This window comes from Furipterus horrens, unplaced genomic scaffold (assembly GCF_987537825.1).
Source record: "Furipterus horrens unplaced genomic scaffold, mFurHor1.1.pri manual_scaffold_18, whole genome shotgun sequence".
Classification (NCBI taxonomy): Eukaryota; Metazoa; Chordata; class Mammalia; order Chiroptera; family Furipteridae; genus Furipterus; species Furipterus horrens.
In genome coordinates this window covers 2,970,283-2,979,633 of record NW_028327188.1, presented here as the reverse complement: position 1 = coordinate 2,979,633, position 9,351 = coordinate 2,970,283, and positions in this window count along the sequence as shown.

Here is a 9,351-nt window from a genome sequence, read left to right as displayed (position 1 = left end):
TTCCCTGTCCGTGCGGTGATGGCATTCATTGTGGGAGATAGTGACCCGTGGCATTGCCATTGAAGGCAGAATCAGAGATAGCGATGTCTCGACATATCTTGTTTTCCGTGCAGAGTAACGCATGTACTACTGAAAGTACAGATGTAGCTCTTTGAACTGAAGATATTAGATGCTATCTGGTTCTCATGTATGTCTTTCTAAAAGTTGTTGTTGCACTTATTGTTAACTCATAAAGACTGTGTTCCGAAGGAGGCCAGCAACAGTTTTCAACCAGATGAAATTCTAACCACCATATACAGATAATCAAACGATTTCAACAGATGGAATTATGCCCTTGCTGTGCCGTTGTTGTTCTGCTTCATTGTGTGCTTCAGTGAGCTTTCGAGTTGATACAGTAGACTAAAGAGCAAACACTGGTTTCAAGAACGCTGGAGTCTTTTGGGTAGTGTGCTTCACCTGACACACCAAAGGACCTATATGTGACTTCACCGTTCCCAGTGGTTTCCTATGTTGTTTCTTGGTAATTCACTGTGAAACTCTGAAAATACCGTGTTTTCAAAGAGACCTAGCTTAGAAATTATATCAGGCAAAGCATCATTCTTTGAAACAGGAGAGAACATCACAATTTCTAGCAATTATAACAGAAGTTATTGCTTTCTCTTCCCTGTCCGTGCGGTGATGGCATTCATTGTGGGAGATAGTGACCCGTGGCATTGCCATTGAAGGCACAATCAGAGATAGGGATGTCTCGACATATCTTGTTTTCCGTGCAGAGTAACGCATGTACTACTGAAAGTACAGATGTAGCTCTTTGAACTGAAGATATTAGATGCTATCTGGTTCTCATGTATGTCTTTCTAAATGTTGTTGTTGCACTTATTGTTAACTCATAAAGACTGTGTTCCGAAGGAGGCCAGCAACAGTTTTCAACCAGATGAAATTCTAACCACCATATACAGATAATCAAACGATTTCAACAGATGGAATTATGCCCTTGCTGTGCCGTTGTTGTTCTGCTTCATTGTATGCTTCAGTGAGCTTTCGAGTTGATACAGTAGACTAAAGAGCAAACACTGGTTTCAAGAACGCTGGAGTCTTTTGGGTAGTGTGCTTCACCTGACACACCAAAGGATCTATAAGTGACTTCACCGTTCCCAGTGGTTTCCTATGTTTTTTCTTGGTAATTCACTGTGAAACTCTGAAAATACCGTGTTTTCAAAGAGACCTAGCTTAGAAATTATATCAGGCAAAGCATCATTCTTTGAAACAGGAGAGAACATCACAATTTCTAGCAATTGTAACAGAAGTTATTGCTTTCTCTTCCCTGTCCGTGCGGTGATGGCATTCATTGTGGGAGATAGTGACCGCTGGCATTGCCATTGAAGGCAGAATCAGAGATAGCGATGTCTGGACATATCTTGTTTACCGTGTAGAGTAACGCATGTACTACTGAAAGTACAGATGTAGCTCTTTGAACTGAAGATATGAGATGCTATCTGGTTCTCTTGTATGTCTTTCTAAAAGTTGTTGTTGCACTTATTGTTAACTCATAAAGACTGTGTTCCGAAGGAGGCCAGCAAGTTTTCAACCAGATGAAATTCTAACCACCATATACAGATAATCAAACGATTTCAACAGATGGAATTATGCCCTTGCTGTGCCGTTGTTGTTCTGCTTCATTGTATGCTTCAGTGAGCTTTCGAGTTGATACAGTAGACTAAAGAGCAAACACTGGTTTCAAGAACGCTGGAGTCTTTTGGGTAGTGTGCTTCACCTGACACACCAAAGGATCTATATGTGACTTCACCGTTCCCAGTGGTTTCCTACGTTGTTTCTTGGTAATTCACTGTGAAACTCTGAAAATACCGTGTTTTCAAAGAGACCTAGCTTAGAAATTATATCAGGCAAAGCATCATTCTTTGAAACAGGAGAGAACATCACAATTTCTAGCAATTATAAGAGAAGTTATTGCTTTCTCTTCCCTTTCCGTTCGGTGATAGCATTCATTGTGGGAGATAGTTTCCGGTGGCATTGCCATTGAAGGCAGAATCAGAGATAGCGATGTCTCGACATATCTTGTTTTCCATGCAGAGTAACGCATGTACTACTGAAAGTACAGATGTAGCTCTTTGAACTGAAGATATTAGATGCTATCTGGTTCTCATGTATGTCTTTCTAAAAGTTGTTGTTGCACTTATTGTTAACTCATAAAGACTGTGTTCCAAAGGAGGCCAGCAACAGTTTTCAACCAGATGAAATTCTAACCGCCATATACAGATAATCAAACGATTTCAACAGATGGAATTATGCCCTTGCTGTGCCGTTGTTGTTCTGCTTCATTGTATGCTTCAGTGAGCTTTCGAGTTGATACAGTAGACTAAAGAGCAAACACTGGTTTCAAGAACGCTGGAGTCTTTTGGGTAGTGTGTTTCACCTGACACACCAAAGGATCTATATGTGACTTCACCGTTCCCAGTGGTTTCCTATGTTGTTTCTTGGTAATTCACTGTGAAACTCTGAAAATACCGTGTTTTCAAAGAGACCCAGCTTAGAATTTATATCAGGCAAAGCATCATTCTTTGAAACAGGAGAGAACATCACAATTTCTAGCAATTATAACAGAAGTTATTGCTTTCTCTTCCCTGTCCGTGCGGTGATGGCATTCATTGTGGGAGATAGTGACCGGTGGCATTGCCATTGAAGGCAGAATCAGAGATAGCGATGTCTGGACATATCTTGTTTTCCGTGCAGAGTAACGCATGTTCTACTGAAAGTACAGATGTAGCTCTTTGAACTGAAGATATTAGATGCTATCTGGTTCTCATGTATGTCTTTCTAAAAGTTGTTGTTGCACTTATTGTTAACTCATAAAGACTGTGTTCCGAAGGAGGCCAGCAACAGTTTTCAACCAGATGAAATTCTAACCACCATATACAGATAATCAAACGATTTCAACAGATGGAATTATGCCCTTGCTGTGCCGTTGTTGTTCTGCTTCATTGTATGCTTCAGTGAGCTTTCGAGTTGATACAGTAGACTAAAGAGCAAACACTGGTTTCAAGAACGCTGGAGTCTTTTGGGTAGTGTGTTTCACCTGACACACCAAAGGATCTATATGTGACTTCACCGTTCCCAGTGGTTTCCTATGTTGTTTCTTGGTAATTCACTGTGAAACTCTGAAAATACCGTGTTTTCAAAGAGACCTAGCTTAGAAATTATATCAGGCAAAGCACCATTCTTTGAAACAGGAGAGAACATCAAAATTTCTAGCAATTATAACAGAAGTTATTGCTTTCTCTTCCCTGTCCGTGCGGTGATGGCATTCATTGTGGGAGATAGTAACCGGTGGCATTGCCTTGAAGGCAGAATCAGAGATAGCGATGTCTCGACATATCTTGTTTTCCGTGCAGAGTAACGCATGTACTACTGAAAGTACAGATGTAGCTCTTTGAACTGAAGATATTAGATGCTATCTGGTTCTCATGTATGTCTTTCTAAAAGTTGTTGTTGCACTTATTGTTAACTCATAAAGACTGTGTTCCGAAGGAGTCCAGCAACAGTTTTCAACCAGATGAAATTCTAACCACCATATACAGATAATCAAACGATTTCAACAGATGGAATTATGCCCTTGCTGTGCCGTTGTTGTACTGCTTCATTGTGTGCTTCAGTGAGCTTTCGAGTTGATACAGTAGACTAAAGAGCAAACACTGGTTTCAAGAACGCTGGAGTCTTTTGGGTAGTGTGCTTCACCTGACACACCAAAGGACCTATATGTGACTTCACCGTTCCCAGTGGTTTCCTATGTTGTTTCTTGGTAATTCACTGTGAAACTCTGAAAATACCGTGTTTTCAAAGAGACCTAGCTTAGAAATTATATGAGGCAAAGCATCATTCTTTGAAACAGGAGAGAACATCACAATTTCTAGCAATTATAACAGAAGTTATTGCTTTTTCTTCCCTGTCTGTGTGGTGATGGCATTCATTGTGGGAGATAGTGACCGCTGGCATTGCCTTTGAAGGCAGAATCAGAGATAGCGATGTCTGGACATATCTTGTTTACCATGCAGAGTAACGCATGTACTACTGAAAGTACAGATGTAGCTCTTTGAACTGAAGATATTAGATGCTATCTGGTTCTCATGTATGTCTTTCTAAAAGTTGTTGTTGCACTTATTGTTAACTCATAAAGACTGTGTTCCGAAGGAGGCCAGCAACAGTTTTCAACCAGATGAAATTCTAACCACCATATACAGATAATCAAACGATTTCAACAGATGGAATTATGCCCTTGCTGTGCCGTTGTTGTTCTGCTTCATTGTATGCTTCAGTGAGCTTTCGAGTTGATGCAGTAGACTAAAGAGCAAACACTGGTTTCAAGAACGCTGGAGTCTTTTGGGTAGTGTGCTTCACCTGACACACCAAAGGATCTATAAGTGACTTCACCGTTCCCAGTGGTTTCCTATGTTGTTTCTTGGTAATTCACTGTGAAACTCTGAAAATACCGTGTTTTCAAAGAGACATAGCTTAGAAATTATATCAGGCAAAGCATCATTCTTTGAAACAGGAGAGAACATCACAATTTCTAGCAATTATAACAGAAGTTATTGCTTTCTCTTCCCTGTCCGTGCGGTGATGGCATTCATTGTGGGAGATAGTGACCGCTGGCATTGCCATTGAAGGCACAATCACAGATAGCGATGTCTCGACATATCTTGTTTTCCGTGCAGAGTAACGCATGTTCTACTGAAAGTACAGATGTAGCTCTTTGAACTGAAGATATTAGATGCTATCTGGTTCTCATGTATGTCTTTCTAAAAGTTGTTGTTGCACTTATTGTTAACTCATAAAGACTGTGTTCCGAAGGAGGCCAGCAACAGTTTTCAACCAGATGAAATTCTAACCACCATATACAGATAATCAAACGATTTCAACAGATGGAATTATGCCCTTGCTGTGCCGTTGTTGTTCTGCTTCATTGTATGCTTCAGTGAGCTTTCGAGTTGATACAGTAGACTAAAGAGCAAACACTGGTTTCAAGAACGCTGGAGTCTTTTGGGTAGTGTGTTTCACCTGACACACCAAAGGATCTATATGTGACTTCACCGTTCCCAGTGGTTTCCTATGTTGTTTCTTGGTAATTCACTGTGAAACTCTGAAAATACCGTGTTTTCAAAGAGACCTAGCTTAGAAATTATATCAGGCAAAGCACCATTCTTTGAAACAGGAGAGAACATCAAAATTTCTAGCAATTATAACAGAAGTTATTGCTTTCTCTTCCCTGTCCGTGCGGTGATGGCATTCATTGTGGGAGATAGTAACCGGTGGCATTGCCTTGAAGGCAGAATCAGAGATAGCGATGTCTCGACATATCTTGTTTTCCGTGCAGAGTAACGCATGTACTACTGAAAGTACAGATGTAGCTCTTTGAACTGAAGATATTAGATGCTATCTGGTTCTCATGTATGTCTTTCTAAAAGTTGTTGTTGCACTTATTGTTAACTCATAAAGACTGTGTTCCGAAGGAGTCCAGCAACAGTTTTCAACCAGATGAAATTCTAACCACCATATACAGATAATCAAACGATTTCAACAGATGGAATTATGCCCTTGCTGTGCCGTTGTTGTACTGCTTCATTGTGTGCTTCAGTGAGCTTTCGAGTTGATACAGTAGACTAAAGAGCAAACACTGGTTTCAAGAACGCTGGAGTCTTTTGGGTAGTGTGCTTCACCTGACACACCAAAGGACCTATATGTGACTTCACCGTTCCCAGTGGTTTCCTATGTTGTTTCTTGGTAATTCACTGTGAAACTCTGAAAATACCGTGTTTTCAAAGAGACCTAGCTTAGAAATTATATGAGGCAAAGCATCATTCTTTGAAACAGGAGAGAACATCACAATTTCTAGCAATTATAACAGAAGTTATTGCTTTTTCTTCCCTGTCTGTGTGGTGATGGCATTCATTGTGGGAGATAGTGACCGCTGGCATTGCCTTTGAAGGCAGAATCAGAGATAGCGATGTCTGGACATATCTTGTTTACCATGCAGAGTAACGCATGTACTACTGAAAGTACAGATGTAGCTCTTTGAACTGAAGATATTAGATGCTATCTGGTTCTCATGTATGTCTTTCTAAAAGTTGTTGTTGCACTTATTGTTAACTCATAAAGACTGTGTTCCGAAGGAGGCCAGCAACAGTTTTCAACCAGATGAAATTCTAACCACCATATACAGATAATCAAACGATTTCAACAGATGGAATTATGCCCTTGCTGTGCCGTTGTTGTTCTGCTTCATTGTATGCTTCAGTGAGCTTTCGAGTTGATGCAGTAGACTAAAGAGCAAACACTGGTTTCAAGAACGCTGGAGTCTTTTGGGTAGTGTGCTTCACCTGACACACCAAAGGATCTATAAGTGACTTCACCGTTCCCAGTGGTTTCCTATGTTGTTTCTTGGTAATTCACTGTGAAACTCTGAAAATACCGTGTTTTCAAAGAGACATAGCTTAGAAATTATATCAGGCAAAGCATCATTCTTTGAAACAGGAGAGAACATCACAATTTCTAGCAATTATAACAGAAGTTATTGCTTTCTCTTCCCTGTCCGTGCGGTGATGGCATTCATTGTGGGAGATAGTGACCGCTGGCATTGCCATTGAAGGCACAATCAGAGATAGCGATGTCTGGACATATCTTGTTTTCCGTGCAGAGTAACGCATGTTCTACTGAAAGTACAGATGTAGCTCTTTGAACTGAAGATATTAGATGCTATCTGGTTCTCATGTATGTCTTTCTAAAAGTTGTTGTTGCACTTATTGTTAACTCATAAAGACTGTGTTCCGAAGGAGGCCAGCAACAGTTTTCAACCAGATGAAATTCTAACCACCATATACAGATAATCAAACGATTTCAACAGATGGAATTATGCCCTTGCTGTGCCGTTGTTGTTCTGCTTCATTGTATGCTTCAGTGAGCTTTCGAGTTGATACAGTAGACTAAAGAGCAAACACTGGTTTCAAGAACGCTGGAGTCTTTTGGGTAGTGTGTTTCACCTGACACACCAAAGGATCTATATGTGACTTCACCGTTCCCAGTGGTTTCCTATGTTGTTTCTTGGTAATTCACTGTGAAACTCTGAAAATACCGTGTTTTCAAAGAGACCTAGCTTAGAAATTATATCAGGCAAAGCACCATTCTTTGAAACAGGAGAGAACATCAAAATTTCTAGCAATTATAACAGAAGTTATTGCTTTCTCTTCCCTGTCCGTGCGGTGATGGCATTCATTGTGGGAGATAGTAACCGGTGGCATTGCCTTGAAGGCAGAATCAGAGATAGCGATGTCTCGACATATCTTGTTTTCCGTGCAGAGTAACGCATGTACTACTGAAAGTACAGATGTAGCTCTTTGAACTGAAGATATTAGATGCTATCTGGTTCTCATGTATGTCTTTCTAAAAGTTGTTGTTGCACTTATTGTTAACTCATAAAGACTGTGTTCCGAAGGAGTCCAGCAACAGTTTTCAACCAGATGAAATTCTAACCACCATATACAGATAATCAAACGATTTCAACAGATGGAATTATGCCCTTGCTGTGCCGTTGTTGTACTGCTTCATTGTGTGCTTCAGTGAGCTTTCGAGTTGATACAGTAGACTAAAGAGCAAACACTGGTTTCAAGAACGCTGGAGTCTTTTGGGTAGTGTGTTTCACCTGACACACCAAAGGATCTATATGTGACTTCACCGTTCCCAGTGGTTTCCTATGTTGTTTCTTGGTTATTCACTGTGAAACTTTGAAAATACCGTGTTTTCAAAGAGACCTAGCTTAGAAATTATATCAGGCAAAGGATCATTCTTTGAAACAGGAGAGAACATCACAATTTCTAGCAATTATAACAGAAGTTATTGCTTTCTCTTCCCTGTCCGTGCGGTGATGGTATTCATTGTGGGAGATAGTGACCGGTGGCATTGCGATTGAAGGCAGAATCAGAGATAGCGATGTCTGGACATATCTTGTTTTCCATGCAGAGTAACGTATGTACTACTGAAAGTACAGATGTAGCTCTTTGAACTGAAAATATGAGATGCTATCTGGTTCTCATGTATGTCTTTCTAAAAGTTGTTGTTGCACTTATTGTTAACTCATAAAGACTGTGTTCCGAAGGAGGCCAGCAACAGTTTTCAACCAGATGAAATTCTAACCACCATATACAGATAATCAAACGATTTCAACAGATGGAATTATGCCCTTGCTGTGCCGTTGTTGTTCTGCTTCATTGTATGCTTCAGTGAGCTTTCGAGTTGATACAGTAGACTAAAGAGCAAACACTGGTTTCAAGAACGCTGGAGTCTTTTGGGTAGTGTGCTTCACCTGACACACCAAAGGATCTATATGTGACTTCACCGTTCCCAGTGGTTTCCTACGTTGTTTCTTGGTAATTCACTGTGAAACTCTGAAAATACCGTGTTTTCAAAGAGACCTAGCTTAGAAATTATATCAGGCAAAGCATCATTCTTTGAAACAGGAGAGAACATCACAATTTCTAGCAATTATAACAGAAGTTATTGCTTTCTCTTCCCTTTCCGTTCGGTGATAGCAATCATTGTGGGAGATAGTGACCGGTGGCATTGCCATTGAAGGCAGAATCAGAGATAGCGATGTCTCGACATATCTTGTTTTCCGTGCAGAGTAACGCATGTACTACTGAAAGTATAGATGTAGCTCTTTGAACTGAAGATATTAGATGCTATCTGGTTCTCATGTATGTCTTTCTAAAAGTTGTTGTTGCACTTATTGTTAACTCATAAAGACTGTGTTCCGAAGGAGGCCAGCAACAGTTTTCAACCAGATGAAATTCTAACCGCCATATACAGATAATCAAACGATTTCAACAGATGGAATTATGCCCTTGCTGTGCCGTTGTTGTTCTGCTTCATTGTATACTTCAGTGAGATTTAGAGTTGATACAGTAGACTAAAGAGCAAACACTGGTTTCAAGAACGCTGGAGTCTTTTGGGTAGTGTGTTTCACCTGACACACCAAAGGATCTATATGTGACTTCACCGTTCCCAGTGGTTTCCTATGTTGTTTCTTGGTAATTCACTGTGAAACTCTGAAAATACCGTGTTTTCAAAGAGACCTAGCTTAGAATTTATATCAGGCAAAGCATCATTCTTTGAAACAGGAGAGAACATCACAATTTCTAGCAATTATAACAGAAGTTATTGCTTTCTCTTCCCTGTCCGTGCGGTGATGGCATTCATTGTGGGAGATAGTGACCGGTGGCATTGCCATTGAAGGCAGAATCAGAGATAGCGATGTCTGGACATATCTTGTTTTCCGTGCAGAGT